General features: G+C 41.8%; 1 protein-coding gene across 3 annotated transcripts in view; it reads left to right on the top strand.

Moving 5' to 3' along the window:
• The window catches only part of plxnb2b (plexin b2b), a 155262-nt gene that overhangs the window by 28301 nt on the left and 113758 nt on the right, over nucleotides 1-13203 (top strand). For 2 of the 3 annotated variants that reach the window (XM_028003506.1, XM_028003515.1), the window contains one exon: nucleotides 5629-5815. The exons of the other annotated variant lie outside the window; for it this stretch is intronic. The gene's annotated coding sequence lies outside the window, so the exon portion shown is untranslated. The remainder of the gene's footprint in view (nucleotides 1-5628; nucleotides 5816-13203) is intronic. 3 annotated transcript variants of the gene reach the window in all.

Raw genomic sequence — 13203 nt, 5'->3', positions numbered from 1 at the left:
CCTCATCAGCGGCAGAGCGCAGTGAAGCGCCCGAGGACTCTGCTCTCGGAAGTCACTACAGTGCTCCTGCCTACGGAGGTGCGATAGTGAGAGGGGAGGGTTGGAAAACAAGATGGCTGCTAAGCAATTGCATCTCTTCAACGGCTCGTAGGGAGGTCATCCAGGAAGTAATGAGGTGAAGCGCCGCAGTCGAGCAGGAACTGTCAATCACCTCGGAGATCGTTGGGTTATAATGAGCGCCTGTTGTGAGTAAGCACCTACATAACTTGGCAGCTCAGTTGAATGTAGACCACCTTTTAGCCTCTTTCAGCATCTGCCTCTCTTGCTCTAATCCCTTTCATCCTTCATCCTCACCACCCTCCCCCCCCGTCTCTCCTGCTCATTGAGAACTAGACAAGTAAAGCTAGCCGTGGACCATTTCCCAAGCATAATCCAACATCTGTCTTCCTCATGTCTCCTACTTTGGCATGAAAACATTCCCTCCCTCCCTGCATCTCATCTCCCTCCTCGCTCCCTCCCCTCTCGCTGGTAGCCGTCACAGCCTCTGAACGATTTCCTCTCACAGGGAGCTTTCTCAGAGTCATTGTGGCAGTGTCAAACCAGCCTCCTATTTAAGCTCATTAAATCTTTCCAAGAGAATGGGAAATCAATGGTCCGTACCGGTGTGCAAGAACTTTTCTCTTAATTTAATTTCTCCTCCCCCACATATCTGTTTGCATATCTTCTCTCGTTCTCCCGTCATTTATGTCTGCTCTCCCCATCTTGTCATTCTGTAAGTGGTGGAGTGGAGAAGGCCAAAAATGGTTGCCTTCAGAAGCTATTTCAGAGCCCTGTTTGTGACGGACACCATGGAGAGAAGCTGTCCAGACCGTTCACTGTTGTTTAGCGCCCACCAGTCACAGCAGAATTCACTTGAAAGTTTTCGGCATGCGGACCAGAGCCTTGGAGTTTGGGCTTTTGTTTCAGCCCGTGGTGTCAGGAAGCAGCTTCAGAGCAGCACAGAATGTGCTGGTACAAACATGTGCAGCATGTAGCATGCTGATGTTTTACACTTGAAAATATTCCCTCCTGCTTCCTTGATTCCTTCCTTCCTTCTTTCCTTCCCATTTTGCGTTTTCACCCCGTCTCTGTTGTTCCTACTTTTTCTAACAGCTTTTTCATTTGATTTGTATTTTAAGACCACTTTTCTGCCCATTCTTTTTGTCACGATAATTTTTGCTGGACGATAAATTGTCCTAGAGCTTATTGCGATAAACAATAACATTGTTTTTGAGACCATTTTCAAGTAATAGTAATAATGGCAAGAACACATTCTCAGAGATCAATAAACTTTAAATTTTAATGAACATTTAAACACTGGAACTGGAAGACAAATAAAAATGTAGTTTCTTTTCATTTATCATGCGATTGATCGGTGCATCTCTTCCTAAGTTGCACAAAACGACAATCGTTAACAAAACATAAGGAAATAATTTTGTTTACAGAGTTTATTTGAAATATCCAAAATGAATAAAAAAACAACAAATAAAATTAATTATGAAGTGTCTGTAAACAAAATTCTTTCAAAAAAGGGATCGTTTAGACCAGAGCACCAGACTGACAACTTTTATCATGCAGTTTTTGGTAAAAAGAGAAAAACGACCAGTCAAGCAAATGGAAATTGTTGCGTTTGTTTTAATCTATCATGTAATTAATTGATTTATTGTTTATTGTGACAGGCCTACATTCACACATCCAACTTTTTGTTTATCCATGTATCCTACCATCAATTTCAGTCGTAAATCAATTCTTGTCTGTCTGTCCGTTCGTCTTTCAAATTGTTTGTCCATCCATCCATTTGTCCATCTAATGGTCTGTGTTTAAAGCACTTGATCACCATCTATCCATCCTTTCTGTTTTTTTTTTTTCTTTCCTCAATACCCTTATTTAAACTCTGGCCTTTGTAGAGAAGGACACCTTGGTGTCATAGTAAACTTCTGTATATAAACTATAGGATTTTGACATAAGAACAGTATATAAAGCCAGTATACATGTGTTTGTGTGTGTTTGCCTGTGAGTACATGTCTGGCAGGGCTTTGTGCTGTTTGAAACCATGCCCTGGGACGAGGCCCACACCTTCTCTGGAGCTCCTGTAATTGCTCTTTTGGGGCCCTGACTCTGGCTCTGAGCCTGTCGCCATCACTCCTCCTGTCATCTTTTTTTTCCTGCCCTCCCTTTCTGTCTTCTTTCCCTGCATGGCTCATTATGGCTGATCCCCACCTGCCCAGTTGGGGAATTCTCCTTTATGCACATACACACTCGCGTTCAGTCATACATACAGTCAGAACCACTCAGCGGTTTTCAGAGCTGCCTGTCGCTCGGATGGTTTGTGTACTATCTGCTACAAAACAGCTTTGCTAATAGTGTTTGGCCGAGAAATGGAAACAATAGGGCCATAAAAAAGTTCCCACCTCCTGCTGGTGCAAACAGAGAGTTTTTCATTTCGTTTGTGGCTGTTAGGGCACAATTTTTCATCAAACTCCAGCCCTTCAACTGCAGCTTTTGCCTTTGTAGGCATTAGCCTCAGCCACAGGCCCTTAACCACAGGCTTCTTTTCTATGTTGAATCCAGCCTTCCTTCTGCCATGTCACCCGGCAGCCCTTTCCATGCCTATTCCCAGGGTAGTGGGCTTCGTTTGAGCGATAATGGATGTGGCCAGTTGCAGCTGCTCAGCAAGCAGGCACTATCACAGGACTTATCTAAGGACCTGAGAGTGGCCTGTGATGAATGGCTCGGAGCTGTGTGTCTTCTCCGATCAATAAGCCACTAGCACCCAGATGAGCTAGATCCCTCTTCGTTGGCGCTCCCTCCACTCCCCCACCTCATCTACTCATACATCCCCCCCTCATAATCTCCCACCATGTTTGTGAACTTTTCCCTCCAATTCTTGTTCTGACTTGGGCCATTGATCTTTTATCCTTGGCTTGTTTTAAATAAAGGCCTGGTATCTCCTTCTCCCGAGCATAAAAACATTCTGACAGTAGTTATTACTATTCTGGTAGCCCACCTTATAAACATTTTTCCTTAGCTAGGTCAAAGCCCTGTAATCAGAAGGAACACTGGTATGAAGCACCCCACTCCTCTACGGCAGCTCTGAGGTTTCCACAGTAAATGTGACGCAGGCACAAGTCCCATGTGGATTTCTGCTTTTGTAAGGGAGAAAAACATTTGTATATAACTAACTGTTGCCGAGCCTTGCATGTCCCATACAGCCACAAACTGCTCCACCTACTCTGAAATGACACGAGATGTTTTGGCTTTTTATAAGTGTCGTGCAAACATGTGTATGAGGTCTCCTCAGACCACTACCCTGAGTAAACTGATTCCTGCTGCAGAAGGCCAAAGTGTACAATGCTGGTAAATGAGTGCATGCACTTATTATTATTGATTTAAATGGGATATTAATGTGCTTTTAATTATGCATTTTACCTGTTTTGGTGATGGAGAAATTATATGACTTGGACCATATTATGTGTGTTCTCTGTTCCAACACAGGTTTGAAATCTCACAAAAAGGGGCAATAATATGTGAAATAAACATTTTTGAACTTTAAATCGGGTTGTGTTATTACCTCCTTAAAAACATAGCTGGAGTGTTGCCTTGATTCTTTAATACATATTTGATACATCCTTTAATCTCCCGTGGCAACCATTCAGATGTGCAAAACGCTTGGTGGAACAGAACCCTGCCTTCGTGGACGAAGCTCCTCCTTGGTGCTGCAGCTTCCACCTCACAGAGCAGCTGCTCCCTCACTCAGCTCCTTCAGACTAACCAGAAGCAATTAGCATACAGCTGGTGGAACTGTGCATCAGCAGAGATCAATATATGAGCTACATCTCAGTGCAACGCTGGTAAAAACGTTGTTAAAGGGTTAATGAAGGAGCCGTGTTGTGATGACGTCCTGAAAACGGAGTGTCGGAAAAAGCAGGAGTTTCTTAAATGGACAGGGCCCAATTTCAAGGCGTAAAATTATTAAAAGTCCTATTTGGTAATGCAGAATATTTTATAATTTAAATGGCACTATGTGTCTGGAAAATACATAATACTGCCCTTTAATAAATATATACGCACAGATTACATTTCCGATAAGTATCCCATAGTAAACATAAGAGATTGCTTGTGGATTTCTATAGCCATAAGCAATCTACTGATATAAATCTGGCTGCATATATGACTACTCTTTTAATCATAATTGGTGGAGCACATTTATATTTGGTTCATGTCCTGGGACTAAGCTTTTAAGCAAAGTCCATAAATTGTCAACACAGTTGAGGCTGGAGCCATTCCAGGAGTTTAATGTTAGTCTGCTTTATCTAATCCAAAATCAGTTTTAATGTGTGTTTGGGATTGTTGTCCTGATGGTACATATCTGAGCTCTATAATAATCTGGAAGATGCATCTGTCTGGTCGATCCACAGGAAAGTGATGTTTAAATCATCATAGACTTGAGAGGTGGTTGACCAGTACTCTAAAACTTACTCTAAAAGGCCAGACAAGAGAAAATAGTGACCAATTTGACCATAATAAGAGTCTTTGAAGATCAGAGTGAAGCTGTAAAACACGAGGTCAATGTAGCAACTCTCAAACATGGTGGTGGTGGTAGCATCATACTGTGCTGCTGTTTATCTCCAGGGGTAGTAGTGAATTGCAATAGTGAAGTGGAGGAGTTGAAGGCATCTAAAATCAACAAACGGATGGTTGATCCAAGTTGGCGTTTGTACAAGACGATGATCCCGAGGCCTGCTCCATGTTGGCCTCAACTGTAACTGTTCTGAAAATGCATGACCTACCATTAAAAGCTAAATCTCTGGCAGGAATCCAACCGGTTTGATTGAGCTCTACTCTTTCGAAGAAAAACTATAGGCAGATATACAACGAGAATTTTGCCAGAACCCAACTAAATATCAGTGAAGTGCATTTTATTTTAGTTTTTTAGAATCAAGGAAAAAATAATTTAAAGTCCTCTAAGGTTTAAACTAATCACCTTCATGCTGATGTGTGAAAGTGAACTTGTGATTGACAGCGTGGGGCTGGCTTTTGATCTGCATTTTCTTCAGTTTCTGAGGACTTGCCGATCAAAAGAGCAGAACAGAAAGTATTTTTCCTTCCATCCCTTAGGGACTCGTAGTAGTGCTTCCTCCTCTCTTCCCTCTCATCTCTGTCTCCTCCCGTCCTGCTTCTCTTCTCTCCCCTGTAGCTCTAATCTTCCCTCTGATCTGCTGTTGTCTCTGTCACAAAGAGCAGAATCTCAGCCTGATAATTGCATGTCTGCCGGCCACCACACCTGTTGCCGTCACTGCAGCTGTGTTTTAGGGTGGGGGTGTGGCGCTGCCCTCTGGCCTCTGCAGCTCCAACTCTCACCTCCACCACCTTTGCCGCAGGTATAAACCCACAGGGACGTGGAGAGTGTGATTTTTGGGGGCGGTGGGTACCTGCGGAGTTGAGTCTGTTTCCACACTTGATTGTGTTCATCTGTAACCTTCAGTCCCACCTTAAGCATAAGGTGTAGACGCGTCTTCTCAAACCGTCGCCAGTAATGACAGCCTCCCCTCTCACCTTCTAATCCTCCCGTCTTTCTTCCCCCTCCAGAGCCCGAGCCCTTAATGAAGCCGGGGGTCAGCGGCAGTGTGTGGCTAATTGGCCAAGTTCGCCCGGGGCTGGGGCTACCTGTGATTGAAGTGTTCAGTGAGCACAAACTGTGCAGCCGCCACTGCATCCTACTCTGTTCCACTCCAGCAGCCAAGACGCACCCTGCACCCCTGTCGGCCTCTCTCTAGTGAGTAGCAACTCAAGGTCATTTTATTTTCACTTATCCTCTCATTTACTTGCACCACTTTGCTATGTTCTTTTACTTTTTTTTTCTGTACAAAGAAAAATTCATCGGGGTCTAGCTATTTTCTGGACAACCAGCTCTGCCCGTCACACTTTTCTTTTTTTTTTGTTAATAAAAACTTGTCACAATTTGTGTACTCTTTCCTGAGCTGTATTTTTGCTGCTAGACTTTGTAGACTCGGGTCCTGCATTTCCTCACTTTCTCCAGCTCACACTCTGCTCACACTCTTTGTCCTCACTAAACACAGTTGGATTTAAGTAATTTTTTATGGTCTCCCATTGGGCTGCAGCCAAGGTGGGAGGGGGAAGAAATAAAAAAGCATTTCAGCTCCTGTTTTTCTCCTGATGGGTGAGTCAGTTTCAGGCCAGGCCTCGGTGTATCAAACTGCTTTGAGTAAACAGCAGGGTGTGGAGCTAATGGTGTGGAGGTGGTATAATTACTGGGTTCCTATGCTGTCTGAAAAGGTATTGAATTTGAAATGGTGTTTTTTCAGGTCTGAATAAGGACGGAGAAAGAAAACTGTATTAAAAAAATAGCACTTTCAGTACTTCATTTTATATCATTTATTTCAGGGGAAAAAGTTCCCCAGCTTTAGATATTAAATTATAATTCTACATCAATACAATTTGAAAATGGTGACTATTAAACTAATACGTTTTAGCTACCTTTATCCCTTTTCATGCAATTCTCAAGCTAAGGCGCATACATTCCTTCGTTTCTTTGAAAAACGAGTTTAACAGACAGAACTGTTGGAGATTTCAAAAAAATAATGTACAGAAGTATGGTAATTTCACTTGAAATGTGCATAGGAACCCAGTAATCAGCCGAGCCTCCTCTTTTCACTTGTTAACCATTTTGCTCCCTGTTGTTTATCCATATTAAAAGTTCTGGAGGAAAGAAACTGAACAGCGTCGAGGAGAGCAAGTAGTTCTGTTACCCAGCAGATAGCAGCTCAGCTCACCTGGGAGATATGCTGGCAGTAGCTACCTCCAAAATACCAGCAGGTGTTTCTATTTGTTTGTTTGTTTTGTTATGGATGTGGAGCATTGCTGGACAATAAATGGTCAGCGCTCTGTTTCAGGAAACTATGCCCCAATTACAAGCCAAGCCTTGTCCTACAAGTTGAGGCAAGTTCTCAAAGTATTAACTCGGTCCGTTCTGGTGAAACTTTTTGTGGGCTCTATTAAGATCTGTTTGTTTATTAAGGGATATGAGTAATTAAATCTGCTCCGATGCTCATTAGCTGAAGATCCCCAGTAATTAACTGCTGCTGTAACGGTTTTTACGGAGAGCGCTGTTAAAACTTTTTCTTTACGCGTTTAATTGAAGAGGAGAAACGCTGCTCCGCTCATCCAGTCAAAGAGATGAATTAAGGTGAGGAACGTCGCAACATAATTGTGACTGATGTATCAAGGCTTGTCTGATATTTCTCACTCTGTCACTAACAGTTTCTGTGGTGTTTAAGTCCCAAAGCTGTCAGAAAGCTTGAGGAGTTGCTGATTTCTCTGGATGCCTCTTACTCATCTGTGTAGTGCTTATCTTGACAGATGACTCCTTCTCCTCCCCGCCCCCCCCCCTGAATCTTCCTCATTATCAGCTGTTTGCTTTGGTCATTACTGTTCTCCACTTTCCATCACATTTCCTGCAGTCCTCGGTGCCCACCAGCCAGCCCTCTGTTGTTACAGATAAATAAAATGTTGGATAATTTGAAATCTTGGCTACCCCAGGTGCCAGAGCGCAGGCATCTCTCCATCCCCGTTCTACTAAGTGAGCGCAGCCAGAGTGAAATATTTAAACTACACGTGTGACCCAAAAATGCATCCCATTAAACATTCACACTCCTTATTTATGGAGTTTTCTCTGTTTATCCCTTTTGTTGTTTACACTCTTCATCTCATGTCCCAGAAGATGGTATAAATGTCATGGTAATGACATGCTTTTTGCTATCCATGAGGATTAAGAAGTGTCAATCATTTTTCCCAGGAGGCTTTGCAACGGCGCTACCCCAGAGCAAAGTGCTACATTGGGGATGAATGAATTAGCATGCACTATATCAAACAAATGTTTTTTAACCCTGGGGACAGGGTGGGACCTGTAGCTTTCTATTCTCTTGTGCAACAAAATGTTGTAAATTTTAGATTGATTTTAAATTTTTTTTTTATTTAAAAAAATCACATTTTTCCCGTTATTCTGTATAGCAAATGGTAATCAAAGCTGTTCATGTTGTCTTGTGAAACTTCACATTGAGCTGCACAGATCAAAACATTTTTTTGTCCGATTTTCCGATTGCTGGATCTTTTTGTTTCTTTGACTTGGCTTGATGCTGAGTTTAACTGCTTTTGCTTTCTCCTTAGCCATAGTAACTTTAGTAATAGAAAACAAATCTATTTATTTTAGGAGCAGTGTGTGTTTGAGAGTCCAACCCGTGTAAAATAGGGATTTACTGTATCAATGATTTTTGATTTGACCTTTGAAACTTCTGTTTCAAGTTAGTGTTGCACATAGAGCTAAAACGACACTCCGTCTGATCCTCAAAGGAAGAGCCTTACCTTAACACTGAGATTTATCAAAGGCTGCCAGGATGACGGACAGGTTTATAGTTTGAAGAGATGGAATAAAGTGCCTTTTCTGTTCTCCTTTCACTTTTTCTGTTATCTGCTTAACAAACTTCAGACGTGTCTCTATGTCCTACGAACTGGTTTGCTTTTAAATATCTCTTGGCGTCTCTTTGTCCACTTTTTTTTGTTTCTATTTTGTCATTTATCTTAAAAACACTGAGCTTTGAGCCTTCAGTCAGTAACATCAGCCACACTGATAAGATTTTTAATTTTCTTGTTAGTGGTCAAAGCAGGCTAAACTGAAAATATTCCCATAGCCAGCAGGTTTCTCATTGCATCACTTTTTAAGAAACCTCCTGCATTTCTTCAGTTTTAAGGAAAATCCTAAACTCTGACTCTTTGTAAGTGATGATGGATGATGATGATGGTAACAAGATAGGATTAAATAAATTTGTCATGCTAAAAAAGTTATTGTTTTTTCTTGCAAGGCTACTCGTCATGTCTTTTGACTTTTATTCTTAGTTTTGTTTTTCCTCCCATGAGCTACATGACCTCAGACCTGTTTATTTTTTTTGTCTCAATGATAATTACATAAACTAACTCCAGGCTTTAAAGATGCATCATCACCATGCAGGTTTTGACTGTTGAAGCTTATATAGATGCCTAATAAATGTCGGGAAATGGTTAAAAATGCTCATATGTCCTCCAGACACATGTGCTGGTGGATAAACTTGGCTGCCTCTGGTCCCCACAGAAATGGCACCTCCTTCACCCACCGCAGTTCGGTCTTGCTCATCACACTTTGGAAATGTCACGTCCTTGCGGACCTAAAATAATAGAAAGCACCTTGTTCCTGACTCATCACTGCCCCTCCGCCCGTGGGCCCACCTCCCCCACCTCCAACACGGTGCTGCAACGTTCCAGTTTTCCATCGCCCCCTGCAAATATCCAAGCTGTCGAGTCGGACCGGGCTGATCGTTTTTGTGCCAGGGCACAGTTGGAACGGATCTGGCCTCCAGGCCACATATACTGCTCCTCTCCAGGCCGTGCAAACAAGGCCTGCCCTGCGCAGCTGTCATTTACATGCTAAGAGCTTTGGATTTCTACAGTGCGTTCCTTTTTTGTAATTATGTTTCCATTTTTTTTTGTGATGGGTTATCTCTTTGGAACGTGTTAGCTCTGCATGCTTTACAGCTTTCTGAGCGCGAGTTTCCGTTTTCAGCTCATTCTGTGAATCACTGAATTTGCACTGAATCATAGAGATCAACAAGGTGTGCAATTGCATATTTCTGAATAGATTGTGCAGATGCTTTTTTTTCTTCTTTTTGTTTGCTCTGCCTATTTTGCAGCTTCTACACACACGTGTTTGTCCTTTTTGAATCAGCAGGTGTAATAACGGTCGTCTTTCAGTGGATCGTACGAGCCATAAAATACCCGGAGATAATCACCACATCTGCAGCTTTTGTTAGGCTGGGAACTGTGGCCTTCAGGAATTACAGGAACATAACATGAGCAACGAGAGGAGGGTGAAGGGATGGCTCGTTGAAAGACGGATCCCAGACGAGCCTCTCAAACAGTTTCATGTCAAATCCACAGACATACAAATCTCCACAATGATCTGCCAAGTTTCCGGAGAAATCACTGGAGCAGGAATAGCCGAATTTCACACCCCCGCCCCGATCCCTCTCCTTGCCTCCCTCCTGTCAGCCATCACTGGACGCCGCTTGGCAGTCGGGGGTGATGGGGAACATCTGTGCAAATCAGTGTGGTTGAATACACTTAACCGATAAGAAGCTGGTGTTTATTTCAATATTTTTGGAGACGGCTTTAAAATTGAAGCAGTTTTGTCATTTAATTTCTGCACATATCAAGTTGTGGAATGATTGAAATTTTAACTGCTAGTGGAGGAGTAGATAACACACTTCCTATGTAGCTAAATTACTTCCTGTGGCTGACAAAAACAAAGTCACTGTTTTTTGCATATACTGTATGTGCACCATCAGTTCTCTGTTCGCCTAGTTACTAGCTTATCATCAGGAAATAAAAAAAACAGTGAGAATGATTCAGCAGGTCTCTGGACGCTCCTCTGCAGCTGCCAGAGATGTGAGCGCTCGGAGTAACTGAAGTCTCTTTTATTTGGTTGCTCCGTGGAATATAAATAATGAAATGAAGCTCGTAATTGGTGGTTCTCAGTAATTAGGACCAAGCTGTCAGCTAGTGAAGTTGCCTCAGTCTGATGGCGCAGCAGCCAGGGCAGTAATTACTATTATCTATGGGGGTTTGTTGACACAACAATAATCCCGTTCTCAACCAGGATAGTGGGGCTTATGTTTACTGTCGCAAGTGTTAAAAGTTTTTCGCAGAAAACTGTGATAAAGACGCATCTTTTTTTATATATATACATTTGCTCTAAGAATCTGTCAAGTGGGCAACATCAACTCTCCGCTGTAAATGGAGCAATAGGCTTCTGTCCTTGAATTTTCCACTCAATAACTGAGAAGAAGCTTGTCCATATTTTCATTAGTAAAACATTTTTTATTTATTTTTCTCTTTTGCCAGCGTGACTTCCAACCATAAACAGCATTATCAACCATTTCAGCAGGTTCTTAATGCCCCTGTAATCCTGTCATTTCACTCTTGGATACTGCAGGGGTTATCCTCGGTTTGGGGCATATCTGCCCACCTGTCTCTGCTCCTCAGTGTGAGAGATTGGATTCCCCCAACTTCTCATCTGCCTCCATCTCTATACATCTACACACACACCCCGACACGCACACACACGCCCACACACATCCCATCACCCCCAGGGTTTTGCTCATCTCGTCCGCCTCATAGTGTAAATAGCCTGATCTCACCTTAGGATATATGTGTGTATATATAAATAAAAATGTACATGTATGGGATGATGGTGCTATAGTCCTTGTGTGTAGTTTAGGATTATTTGTTATTGATGGTACAAGTTCTTTAAATTGAGATTTTGTTGTATTTTTATTGGACAGATTTTAGTTGATGCAAGCTGCAGTTTTCCTGCTTTCTGCTTTTCTCATAAATTAGACATGTAAATTAACTAATATGACAATGAATATTCAAAAAGTTCAAAGTTGTTGAGCTTTTTCCGTATCCCAAAAAATCCACAAATGAAGTAAAATCCTCCATGTTCTAGGGCATTGGCATTTATAAATAAAGCCAGATTTTTCCCCAACAAGACATTTAAAATCAATATCATTGTTGATGGCTACATCAGATTGTTAAATCATTACTTTATGGTAATTACACAGGCGTCTTGGGTAGCCTTTTTTTGTTGCACAATTCCATTTTTAAAAGACTAGAGTTTCTCAATATACTGAACTTCAATCATAATCTCAGTAACTGTGTCTGCAAAACTATTATTGTAGAAAGAATGCTTGGATGCAGTTATTGATGGGGTGTTATATATAGAGCGACACGCATTCAAACTCTGCATACCAATAATATATTTGAAAAGTTGCAGGGACTCTTGCTGCCCTTTATGCCCTCGTCAGATGCATATCTTAGTGGATGAGAAGCTTGCAGAAAATATGAGGACATTGCAACGATGAAAAATAAAGAGAGGAGTCGGGATAATGTAGATCAGTTGTAATTATCATCACAAAAATCAGCAATACTATTGCTGCTACAGACCAGGGGAGATGCCACTTCATGTATAGACTTGGATATGATTTCACCAATATGTCAAATAAAGACAAAATGATAGTTGACCTTTTTAAAAATGCGATATATCTGTTTGCTATATCTATTTTTGCACTATTGGCACATTTAACATAAATAAAACCGTCTTTTCTTTATATATTTTCTATGGAGTTGGTGGTCCTGTACTTTTATTGAGATTTCCAAAAGGAAATCTCAATAAAAGATTAAGGAAATCTCAATCTTTCCAGTGTGCTGGAAATGTTTTTCCTATACTTCCTAGCAGGTGGAGTCAGACTGTCAAAATGTACAAAAACAGAGCAACTCTGCTGCAAGACGTTCGGCTTCCTGTTATCTGCTGATGTCTCATTCCTTGTTGCAACAGCTTGACTGAACATCAGAGAACTGTTTTCTTTCTTGAAGCTGCTAAAAGCTCTTTCTATTTCTCTAGTTTCAGCTTTCAACAAACCTTTGATAATAAAAATAATAGTTGTTTTCACACAGTAACAACTTCATCACTGAAGAGTGACAATATTGGTGCAGCCTGTTTGTGCTTATGCTTCCTGCATTTGCAGATTAGAACATTTTTGCTGGACTTCAAGGGGTTTTAGCAGTCAATATTTATTTGTATAGGATAGCAAGGCAATGTTACAACATCTAGGTACCGTATTTTTCAGACTATAAGCCACTACTTTTTTCCTACGCTTTGAACCATGCAGCTTATGGCCCGGTGCGGCTTTTCTGTGGATTTTTCCTCAACCACCAGGGGGCTCTTCAGCGGAAAATGAATTATTGGAAGTCAAAATTTGAAATCAAAGAAGAACGTGCTGATTTTTATTTAGAACAATCACATGCTAGCAGCAGGCACGGCGGAGAAATGTTTTCAAACTCATACCCCCTCATCATGGAAACAACACGAAGAAGTTCATATGATGACGCTTTTAAGTTGAAGGCTATCGATCTGGCAGTACAGGAGGGAAATGGAGCCGCTGCACGAATCTGTGGTTCGGCGTTGGAGACGGAGGGCTTAATAAATCCAGCAGATTTATTAAGAACGCAGCCCTCTGCTTCGTCCTTGTGGAAAACCGAGAGCGGTGGAGATACCAG

Source organism: Xiphophorus couchianus, chromosome 2 (assembly GCF_001444195.1).
Source record: "Xiphophorus couchianus chromosome 2, X_couchianus-1.0, whole genome shotgun sequence".
In the NCBI taxonomy this organism is placed as follows: Eukaryota; Metazoa; Chordata; class Actinopteri; order Cyprinodontiformes; family Poeciliidae; genus Xiphophorus; species Xiphophorus couchianus.
This window is presented reverse-complemented; position numbering and strand designations above follow the sequence as displayed.